General features: G+C 45.9%; 1 protein-coding gene across 2 annotated transcripts in view; it reads left to right on the top strand.

Annotated features, from left to right (window-relative positions):
- Positions 1-12288, top strand: part of LOC308590034 (uncharacterized protein) — a 281086-nt gene that overhangs the window by 263160 nt on the left and 5638 nt on the right. The gene's annotated exons all lie outside the window — the stretch shown is intronic.

Here is a 12288-nt window from a genome sequence, read left to right as displayed (position 1 = left end):
CGGCGGTTCAAATCCCCGCGGTGGGGTGCGCTCCCGTCGTTCGGTCCCAGCGCCTGCCAACCTAGCAGTTTGAAACCCCCCCCCCCGGGTGCAAGTAGATAAATAGGGACCGCTTACCAGCGGGAAGGTAAACGGCGTTCCGTGTGCTGCGCTGGCTCGCCAGATGCAGCTTGTCACGCTGGCCACGTGACCCGGAAGTGTCTGCGGACAGCGCTGGCTCCCGGCCTATAGAGTGAGATGAGCGCACAACCCTAGAGTCTGTCAAGACTGGCCCGTACGGGCAGGGGTACCTTTACCTTTACCTATCATGTATTAAGTCTTTCCTACCTTATAGGAAAGAGGTCAGCATTTACAAGTACAATTGTGGATCATTTAATTTTATGAACACTGAATACTGAGATGGCTTTTCTAAATATCCTTCAAATCAGACAGAAACAGTACTCAGTAGTGGTGGTGATGATGATGATGATAAGCCATTTATTGGGCACTAATGGGAAATGAGAGTAAGCATATTTGCAACAATTTATTTCTATTGTGAATTTTTAGATAAAGAAGAACCAAATATTTGGTCCATTAATGAATTTCAGAAAACTAATCTTAAGGGTATTTTACACTGCCATAGGTAAGTAGTATCAGTAGCAACAAAATCCCATGTAGCGATCAGCCATGACACACAGATATTAATTCTTCTACAAGATGCCCTTTCTCTTAATTTTCACTTCTACAGCAAGTAATTACTTTTCTTGAAAACTATTAAATTGCACTCTCAGTGGCATATGACTTCAGCATTTTATGGATTCTCTAATGGCATCACTATCTTTATCTGCTACGTGTGTATGTTGCCACCAACACCATGCCTTATTGAAACAGATGGGTGGCATATTGCTAATAAAAGTGTTCAAGCCCTTAGAAAACATCTCTGTAACATAGGTTGTTTTTTTTCACATTGTCAGGCTCAATGAATGTCAGCCATCTCTCTGCATATTGGTGTCTATTTTTCCCCAGGATGGGTTAATGGAGGTTAGGAATCGGATGCATAACTCAGATCTAATTTTATATAGGTCAATAGGAACCTGGCAGAAATGAAGACTTTTTATCGGAGTACTGGTTACAGGGCCCCTGATGGGTTGATGCATTAGTGCTTCACCAGTGGACATCTACATTCAAATCCTAATTAGATCAAAAGTGAAAGACTGTGTTAGTCTGACTTTAGTACCTAATTTGCAATGAGTGGCAGTTTAATTAAAAGGAAGATAGTGTTGGAATGGCAGAGGTATTGCAGGTCAGAATGCTTTGGCATTCTTTGGCTTGAACAACGTTATTTCACTCTGAAAGGAATCGCCATTTGCAACATTATAGGTAAGAGGTCATCCTTTACAATTCTGGATCATTTAAACTATGCCTCTTTTGTTATTTAAAATGCACACACTACACAGATGATAGAAAAAAGCACAAGGAGAAAAAAACCAAAAAAAAAACCATGATCTGGAGAAATGAAGTCTCTCAGGTAAACCTTTCTGACACCTGCCTCCAAACCCTAACCTCCAAAAAGTCAATAAGAGGTTCTGAATCAGAAATGCAGAAAGATATCCCCCCCCCAACTTTATAGTAGGTGTCTGATATGGCTTCTCTCTTTCCTACTGAATAAACAAATCCTATGCAAAAAATAAAAATAAAAAAATCTAGCAAATATACTTGCATGGTTATCTGCACTAGATTAAAATTCCTTATCCAGGCCAAGCCATCCTTGTTTTGGATGTAGACAAATATGTCAATGGTCCGATCACATGCTCTTAAGGAACAATGCAGACTGATGAGGTTAAGAATGACACCATCAGCAGTAATTTAAAGGTTTTTGGAATGAGAAATAGGCAAGAATAAGGAGGCTCATCATTTTAAACTGCATTCAAATGTATGGACATAGGGTATGTGGCATATTTAGTAATGTCCTTCAGTAGAGGAGTATATTCTGCATATTCAGGGCAAATGAGCACAGAGCTGTTTCTGAAGTATTACAACCTTTCAGTAATATTACCTTTCAGTAATAATGTACCTCTTTAAAATACTAGAGGGTTGCAGTCAAAGCAACACTGTGGCAAGTTTGATCTAACACGAACTTCACGCATCTTTTACCATCAAGAGAGCATTGCCACACCAACTTTAAGTATTCTAATAATCTTCTCCACAACCCTTCCTTTCTCTTATATTTCTACAACTCATAGAATCTTAGAATCTGTGGTGAAATATTTCTGATACTAATTAAAACAGCAGACTGAAATCTCACTCTATATGTATAAATCACTCATATAAATGACTATAGGTGCAGCCATTCATTTCACATTACCAAATTAAGCTCCTAGTAGGATCAGATTTTACATTCAACAGTTCATATTTACAAGGCTATTTTATCTTATTGACCTTTGCTAACAACTAATGAAACATCTACTTTGGGCGATGATGATTTATTCCTCATAAAAAATACCGTTTCATTTCCTGAAGCTCTAAATATGTCCTTCTCCTTCAACTCCAGCAATTCCCAACTTGCTATCAGTACTTCAAAAAGCCAATTGGTCTGGCAAAAGAAGAATGCTCTTTGAATCTATTGAGATGCTGCTGAAACTGATCAGAGACATGCTGGGATACTGTCATTTTATCCCGCTGTGCTTTTAGAAGTCTGAATCCCCAAGAGTAGCCAATCATCTCCTTGAATTTCTCTCCTGAGTACTTCAGTATAAAATAAATTTTTTAAAAGCATGTGCTATCCGCGGAGGTCCATCACTGCTCTATGAATCCTAAAACTATTGACACTTTTCTTTTCCATGAAAGTTCATGCCACAATAACAATATCCAGTGTCTTCAGCTGAGAAAGCAGGGAGAGCGTGCATCGGAAGTCTATGAGAGGAAGGGCACCTGATTGCATGAGGAAGGTGGCGTACCAAACTGCAGCTCCCTATTATGCCCTATAAAGCACCATTGCAGAAGATTGCCTGTATGTGATCAATCCAAAGAAGAAAGGAGCATCATTTGGTGGAAAGGAAGGATGCAATTTTAAAAAATAATAAAGAACTCACAAAAAATACAGAGCAGAGAAATAATAATAATAATAATAATAATAATAATAATAATAATAATAATAATAATAATAAATTTTATTTATATCCCGCCCTCCCCAGCCGAAGCCGGGCTCAGGGCGGCTAACAACAATAAAACAGTACAAAAGTACAACATAAACAACATTCTAAAATCATTCATTATAAAAATTAATTAATTCAAGCCACTGGCAACCATTGGGCCAGAGCTCTGCGAAGATTGCCGAGGGAGGGAGTCAGGCTGTGCCCTGGCCAAAGGCCTGGTGGAACAGCTCTGTCTTGCAGGCCCTGCGGAAAGATGTCAAGTCCCGCAAGGCCCTGGTCTCTTGTGACAGAGCGTTCCACCAGATCGGAGCCACAGCCGAAAAAGCCCTGGCTCTAGTTGAGGCCAGCCTAACCTCTCTGAGGCCTGGGACCTTCAAGATGTTTTTATTTGAAGACCGTAGGTTTCTCTGTGGGGCATACCAGGAGAGGCGGTCCCGTAGGTACGAGGGTCCTAGGCCATATAGGGCTTTAAAGGTTAAAACCAGCACCTTAAACCTGATCCTGTACTCCACCGGGAGCCAGTGCAGCTGGTATAGCACCGGGTGAATGTGATCTCGCAGCGAAGACCTCGTAAGGAGTCTCGCTGCAGCGTTCTGCACCCGCTGGAGTTTCTGGGTCAGTCTCAAGGGCAGCCCCACGTAGAGCGAGTTACAATAATCCAGTCTGGAGGTGACCGTCGCGTGGATCACAGTGGCTAGGTCAGGGCGAGAGAGGTAAGGAGCCAACTGCTTAGCTTGGCGGAGATGGAAAAATGCCGCCTTTGTTATAGCTGCAATCTGCGCCTCCATGGAAAGGGAGGTGTCGAAGATTACACCCAAACTCTTAACGGACGGTGCTGGCACTAATTGCGCCCCCGCAAGAGATGGGAGTTGCCCCCCCAATCCCATATCGCCCCGTCCCAGCCACAGGACCTCTGTCTTCGAAGGATTTAGCTTCAACCGGCTCCCACGTAACCATCCAGCCACAGCTTCCAAACATCTGGTCAGTGTGTCTGGGGCCGAGTCAGGATGGCCATCCATCAACAGATAGAGTTGGGTGTCATCGGCATACTGATGACAACCCAGCCCAAAACTCCGAACAAGCTGGGCGAGGGGGCGCATAAAGATGTTGAAAAGCATCGGGGAGAGTATCGCACCCTGAGGTACTCCACACACCAATGAGTGGCGCGATGACAATTCCCCCCCAAGCGCCACCCTCTGTCCCCGACCAGAGAGAAACGAGCGCAGCCATTGAAGGACTGTGCCCTGGATCCCCACGTCGGCAAGGCGGTGGTCCAGAAGTTCGTGATCGACCATGTCGAAAGCTGCTGATAGATCTAGAAGAATCAGCAGCCCCGACCCGCCTCGATCCAGCTGTCTACGAAGGTCATCTGTTAGGGCGACCAGAGCCGTCTCGGTCCCATGACCAGCGCGGAAGCCGGACTGGAATGGATCCAGAGCCGATGTTTCATCCAGAAACCCACCAAGCTGTTCAGCAACCGCTCTCTCAATCACCTTACCCAGGAACGGAAGATTCGAAACCGGGCGGTAATTGGATAGATCTAAAGGATCTAATGATGTTTTCTTTAAGAGCGGGCGCACCACTGCCTCCTTCAGTTCCCCTGGGAATGTCCCCGTGCCAAGGGACAAATTGATGATATCCCCCAGGAGGGCCCGCACCTCGTCTGGACACGCTCTAATCAGCCAAGACGGGCACGGGTCGAGAGGACAGGTGGTGGGCTTTCCAGCTCGGAGGAGTCTGTCCACATCGGCTGGGGATATCTGGTCGAAGTGGTCCAATACTGGACCCGAGGACAGTCGAGGGGCCTCCAGTTCCTTTATTGTATCCAAATTGGCAGGGAGGTCATGGCGGAGCGACAAGACCTTCTCCGCAAAAAAGCTCGCAAATGCCTCACAGCCGTGTGTCAATTTGTTATTTAAATTTGGCTGTCCCTCAAGGGACGTTAAAGACCTGATTATACTAAATAATTGTGCTGGGCGAGAGCTAGCGGATGCAATGGAGGCCGAGAAGTATGACTTCTTAGCAGCCTTCACCGCCATCTCGTAGGTTTTCATAAAAGCCCTATAAGATGTTCTTGAGGCTCCGTCACGGGCACCCCGCCATACTCGCTCTAGCCGTCTGAGGTCCCGCTTCATTTTCCGGAGCTCCTTGGTAAACCAGGGAGCCCGGTTTCTGCGGGTTCCAGAGGGCGCTTAGGTGCGATCTCATCGATGGCTGCCAGGAGCTGGGCATTCCAGCCCTCAACAAGCTCAGTCAATGAGTCGCCAGGGGGAGCAAGGTCCCGCAAGGCTTGGCGGAATCTCTCAGGGTCCATCAGCCTCTGCGGGCGAGCCCAAATTGGCTCGCCACCTAAGCAGGGTGGGGGTGGAAAGTCAATCCTGGCTTTCAGAGCGTAGTGATCAGACCATGGCACCTTAATCGAAGGAGACATGATCACATCTATACCGACGCCAAAGATCAAATCCAGCGTGTGGCCTGCTTGATGTGTGGGGCCCGAAACAAACTGGGAGAGCCCTAGTGTCGCCATGGAAGACACCAGGTCCAGAGCCTGTGAGGAGGGAGTGGCATCAGCATGGATGTTGAAGTCCCCCAATACCAATAGGTTAGGGAACTCCAAGGCCCAGCCGGCCACCGCCTCCAATAGGCCTGACAGGGTGGCTGCTGGTGCGCTAGGTGGCCGGTACACCAGCCAGACAGCCAAGCTCTCCTCGGAGCCCCACACTAGGCCAACACATTCGATGCCGGGGATCGATGGCGATGGTAGAGCCCTGAAAGGACAATCTTCCCGGATTAATAATGCCACCCCTCCCCCCCGGCCCACAGTCCGCGACTGGTGGAGGACAGAGAAACCCGGGGGCGCCATCTCTCGTAAGGTAACTGTTGCCCCTTCGCGCACCCAGGTCTCCGTCACACAAGCCAGGTCGACCCCCTGCGAGATAAAGAAATCTCGCAGGGTGGCGGTTTTATTGCCTGTAGACCTGGCATGTATCTAAGTAAAAGCAGCCAGAGAAAACTATGGCACCAAAAACACACACACTCTCTCTCTCTTTCTCTCTATATAAAAACTATATTTTGATGCCTCCTCTATGCAAATTCTGAGTATAGCCCAAATTGATATTGTTCAGCAGCATTGACATGGACCTTTATTCCACCCCCCCCCCAATGTTTCCCAAACTTAATTTTCACATTATATTTGAACTTTCACATTATGTAAAAGTCACTTCCAGGAAACTAATGGAAAGAAGCAAATATCTAGAACTCATTTCCATGTTATTTGATTGGGGGGGGGTATCTTTAGTCCTATTCACCTGGAAAATCATGGGAGTAAAGTGACAAAATTTGAGGTGGCATAGGAGAATATAGTTCTTTCCAGGTGTTTTCATGGGGGAATCATGTATGTGCAGAAAGGCTGGGAGAGTAGCAACATTGTCAAAGGATGTTCACTGGTGTGAATGAAATTTAGTATGACATGCTGGTGTATCGGTGAAAAAGCCATAGCTCCCTAATACAATATATTCTGCTGTGTGAAGGGAACATTAGAAAACAGGACAGAAGCACTAGCATTATAATTAGGAAAACTAATATAATATATACCCTTCATTGGAATGCGCCCTCAAGTGGAATTTTCAAGCATGCAAAGAGGGAGCAGGTCATACAAAGGCTATTGGTTTACTGCTTGCTGGTGCTAAAACACCTTTCCTTGCTGCTGTCCATAGGGCAGTGTTTCCCAACCACTGTTCCGCGGCACACTAGTGTGCCGCGAGATGTTGCCTGGTGTGCCGCGAGATGTTGCCTGGAGGGAGTCGGGTGGCGAGAGGCGGGGCGGCGGCGGCGAGGAGAGGCCGCCCAGCGCGGGGCTCTCGCCATCTGCCTGCCTGGCTGCCTGCGAGCTCGGCGGGCAGCGCCTCCGTCCACAGCGCCCGCCTTGCGGCTCTCATTCCCTGCCCCTGCCAAAGCTCACCCAGCCAAGCCGCGCTCTCCTTCCTGCCTCGCTTTGCTGCCTCCTCCCCCCCCACCCCCAAAGCTTGGAGGTTCCCCGGCAAGGGGGAGGGAAAAAAAATTGAAACTTACACTTTTGTGCGTCCCTCCCGGCGTGACGCTGCGCGCTGACGTCACGGGGCTGTAATGGTGGTGTGCCTCGAGATTTTTTTCATCAAACAAGTGTGCCTTTGCCCAAAAAGTTTGGGAAACACTGCCATAGGGAACAGATGCAATTGGGGTTTTTCCCCCCTGTGTAAAAATCACAGGTTGCTGCAATATCTGTTTTCACCCTTTCAGTTTTGTGATGGTGCTTCAGTTGCTCTCAGCAGTGAGGCAGTTCAAGAGACAGTTATGAATGGACTCACTCACTTGAAGGCATCTGGAACATTATTATTACATTTTTTTTTTTAAAAAAAGAACATTAGTTATTCAAAGGTATCATATTTACAGGAATAGAGGTAATGGGTTTGATCCAGAGTTCTGCTGAATCTGAAGGAAGTGGTGGTGGGGGGTGATATTTACTAATTCTTCGTTCTCCCTACAGTCACTTGTGCCTCCTCACAATCTGCCTTGGAAGACTGAGGGCCTTCCAGAACATCATAAGAGGGGGCACGAGATGTGGGGGGGGATATGCAAAAAATGCCTTTGCACCCCCTTTGCACTCCTTCTACTGGATTTCAGTCGCTACTATGAACAGAGTAGCCCTTCTATTCACACAAGTGACACTTTCACTGGGATCCAACCCAGTGAAAAGTGATTATCATGTTGGGTTGGGTGCATTTAATACCCATATTTTAAACCAGCATTACATGTATCTGCTGGAAGTATAAAGAGATGATGTGCAGTGTTCACCCTAATGTGAATGCAAAACGTGAAGAGACTGAGGTGGCTGATAACAGTGAATTGTAATTGTCCCTGCATTTTAAATGGTATTGGCAAAGCTTTGTGTCATTTAGAAGCATAAGTGGTAGTGTTCCAAATGTTCTGCGGTAATTTGTTTTAAAAGGCCGGTTGGCTTTTCCTTAAAATAAATGTCAATGTATCATCAACGTTTTCAGTAGCAGAATTCCAAATGACAATAAAAGAGTCTATGCACTGTACAGACCCACTGGAAGAATCTGGAATCGTGGCCAGCCTCATTAATCATTAGCGTTATAGCACATTAGACACTTCATGCCTTCTAGACCAGTGTTTCCCAACCACTGTTCCGCGGCACACTAGTGTGCCGCGAGATGTTGCCTGGAGGGAAGTGGGCGAGTCGGGCGGCGAGAGGCGGGGCGGCGGCGGCGAGGAGAGGCCACCCAGCGCGGGGCTCTCGCCGTCTGCCTGCCTGGCTGCCTGCGAGCTCGGCGGGCAGCGCCTCCATCCGCAGCGCCCGCCTCGCGGCTCTCATTCCCTGCCCCTGCCAAAGCTCACCCAGCCAAACCGCGCTCTCCTTCCTGCCTCGCTTTGCTGCCTCCTCCCCCCCCCCCACCCCCAAAGCTTGGAGGTTCCCCGGCAAGGGGGAGGGAAAAAAATTGAAACTTACACTTTCGTGCGTCCCTCCCGGCGTGACGCTGCGCGCTGACGTCACGGGGCTGTAATGGTGGTGTGCCTCGAGATTTTTTTCATCAAACAAGTGTGCCTTTGCCCAAAAAAGGTTGGGAAACACTGTTCTAGACCACAAACTGCAGATGATTATCTGAACTGAACTCTAGACCAACTTGCATTTTAAGTGGAATTCAAAAGAGTGTGTGACATTCTTTTCCAATTTATTTAACTTCAACAGAGCCATATATGAAATTAACAATTGATTCTGATTTTAAACATACACCACACCTATTTCTGAACCTTCCTGTATGATTTGTTTGCAGTTTCCTGTAACAACTAAAATAGATAAGAGACGTGCAGATTGGCTGAATGGCCACAATTCATTCGCCTTTTGTTCAACATTTCAACAAACGAGAGGTGCAACACAAATGCTCCTTCAAAATTAGGCCAAGCCTGACCTGGGGGTAGTGTGACTCCTTAATCCCTCCACTTAGCTGGGTGTTAAGGTGCTGGTCAGATATTAAGTAAAGCCTTGCTGATTTACTCCCTCCCTGCTCCTAAACCTCTGACATACGTTGGACATAAATAGGGGCCTTATCCTGGGTCTTGCAGCCTTGAGTTGCAAATGTCAAGAATCCCACCTCCCCAATGTGCCTCAGTGTTTTCCTGACCCTGCTTGTATATCTTTTTTCCTGAACATTTCTTCAAAAGGTGACTAACATAACCCACTGTATATGGAATATACCCTACCACCTGCCTGGCAGCAACAGAAACAGCAACTCCACAAATATCAGAATATCAGCCAGTCAGTTCACGTGGGAAAACAAAAAAATCCTACTTGCGTGTTGAGTTCCACAGTGCCACCCCCCAAATAATTACACACTTCACACATCAATTTTGTTTAAGGTTTTTGGCATCATTTTGGCCACAACTTTATTTAAAATACAAAAAATTGTGAGTGGTTGCTTAGGCATTGGTTATGACTATCTGTCCTGGCCCTCAAGGACAGAGCTGGCCCTTCCGGACTCCACCGGAAGCCAGCGTGGGAAACAAGTATTGGATAGAAGGGAGGCCGGGAAACAGGCCCTCACTTCTGACCCTCATGTTCCGGTGGGGCTTGCACGGCCCAAGTCCGGCTCCACGGACAAGGACAAAAGAATGGCAAGCCCCTGGATTCCTTTAACGGAATTCCCTTTCCGCATCATTTGGAGGGGTAGGCACTTACCCCTCCAAGCACCAATTAACCAATGCCTAACCGCCAACCTTACAAGTTGTGGCACCAGCCAATCAGCCAGATGGCAAAATTCCTACTGTGCCCCCGCACCAAGGCGAACGACACCATGACAGGCATAGCAAGGTCAAGCGATCAGCTTAAATAAAAAACCCCCCTATTAAAGGGAGGGAGGGCGGGTGATCCGATGCAAAACGGCCAAGAGGACGTCCCTACGTCTGGCCCTTCTATTTAAAGCTTCTGACTCCTCCTCCAAATTGGTAACAATCATATTCCCCCAGCAACCCGATTAACCCTAAAGGCCAGGGGTGCAGATTAATTTGCCTAGTCATGGCTGGGCGGCCTGTTCCCCAACCGCAACACGTGCTCTCTGTTAGGGAGAACACGCTTTGGCCTGTAAACAACAAGACAAAGTCTGCATTGTACCCAGGCATAAGTGGGTGGGTACCATAAAAGGAGTGAGCAGCCTGGCCAAGGGTGCTATAATAAATTTATTTATTTAATAATAATAAATTTTATTTATATCCCGCCCTCCCCAGCTGAACCCGGGCTCAGGGCGGCTATATGTTGGTGAGTCCTGGCTCTCCACTAGGCTGAATACAATGCCTGTACCCTTTCCAGCTAGAATGAGGTATAGGTAAGAGATTTATTTTAAAATAACAACCAGTTTTATTACAGGTGTGTTTGCTGCCACCTGTAAAAGTGCTCTGATAAAAATAATCAAAGAATATTATTTCCTATATAGTTTGGATCCAAAGTTCTATAAAAAAAAAACTAATGTGGCCAGTTCCAAGCCATAATGCACATAGAAATATATTTAAGGTATCTGCAGTCAATGAGTAAAAGCACTGAGAGTGGGAAAGTTACACAGAGCTATAGAAAATAATTTAGAACACCATTGTCCATTCTGCTCCATGAATCTTCTAAGCCCTCATTTGTAATCCATAGTTAAAGAAGGAAATATACCTTTTCATTTATCCGTTTTAATAATTGGTGTGATGTGCTTTCATATCACACTAAAAAAAATGTAAGAAAATGGTGCTATTTCACAAACAATGCCATGCAAGAGATTCTCAAGTTCCTTCTAGCTGGCAACTAACAAAATACTGAATTACCGCTGACAGCTTTGAGCAATCCAAGCATTTTAAAATCCATATTACTTCCAGACTAATACCTCTATTATAATTTATTATAACAGTCTCATTACATCCTGACATTATGTGTAAAGACCTTAAAAAATCATGAATCTATTCAGAGTTAGAACAAAACAAAAAATGCATTTTCCATACAACAACCAAACTTGAGAATTGCTTTAACAATGTTGATCCCTCTTCTTTCACAGTAAGTTGTTTATAAATCCGTCCTTTCATTTTGCTTTGTTTGTTTCTTGTACTTTTACTATGGCTGTGCTATATCTTTGCATTTGAATTTTTCTTTATTAAAGAAATTATTTGAGTGAAGGGAGGAAATGCTCCTGAAGTCTTCTTCTCTTCAGTCCTTTAGCTATTAAGAAGAGCCTGCTGGATCAGGCCAGTGAGCCATCTGGTCCAGCGTCCTATTCTCACCCTCAAGCAAGATGTGGGCATGAATTCCAGCAACTGGCATTCAGAAGCATACTTCTTCCTACCATAAAGACAGAGCATAGCCATTGTGGCCAGTAGCTATTGGTATACCTCCAGGAATCTGCCTAATCCTCTTTTAAAAGTATCCATGTTGGTGGCCACCACTGCCTACTCTGGGAGGCAATTCTGTAGTTTAACCATGTGCTGTGTGAAGAAGCACTTTCATTGGTCTGTCCTGAATTTTCCAAAAAAATTCCAGTTTATAAGCATCCTGGAGGGAGAACTAGGCACATGGGGATGTGTCTCAGGAAATAAAAAATAAACTCCTCCAAGCACTAAAGAGGGAGAGTTCTGGTGGGAGCACTGAGTGTTATTTCCCCATGTTATCCAGAAACATACTCCCTCACACATACTCTACCAGCAATAAAACACTAAAGTTGCAGCCTGGGCACCATCTCCGCACCTAAACCCTCTAGTATGATAGAGCACATTAGAAGACCTCCGGAACAGGAAAGGGGGGGGGAACCCTGTATTTCCCCCAACCTCTTCAACTCCTAAGCTCCACTAGCCTCTACCAGAATGCCTGGAATCATGACCAAAGAAAGTTCTCTTAGGTATAGAAATAGGCTGCAGATTTGTTTTGTTGCAGATCGCTTTTATACATTCTATTTCTTAGAAACCATGTTTCTGTCATCGGTGCAAAGCTGTACCTTAGGAGATGCAGCCACCTGGAAGATCTATGACTGCAGGTGCCTATTTATGTTTTTCTTTAGGATTATGATGCTCTGTATTAAACATTTGAGAGGTGCATGTTTTGGTGAGCAGAAGTTTGGAGAATTGGGAATTTGTT

Source organism: Podarcis bocagei (assembly GCF_964188305.1).
Source record: "Podarcis bocagei genome assembly, chromosome: 6".
Lineage (NCBI taxonomy): Eukaryota > Metazoa > Chordata > Lepidosauria > Squamata > Lacertidae > Podarcis > Podarcis bocagei.
This window is presented reverse-complemented; position numbering and strand designations above follow the sequence as displayed.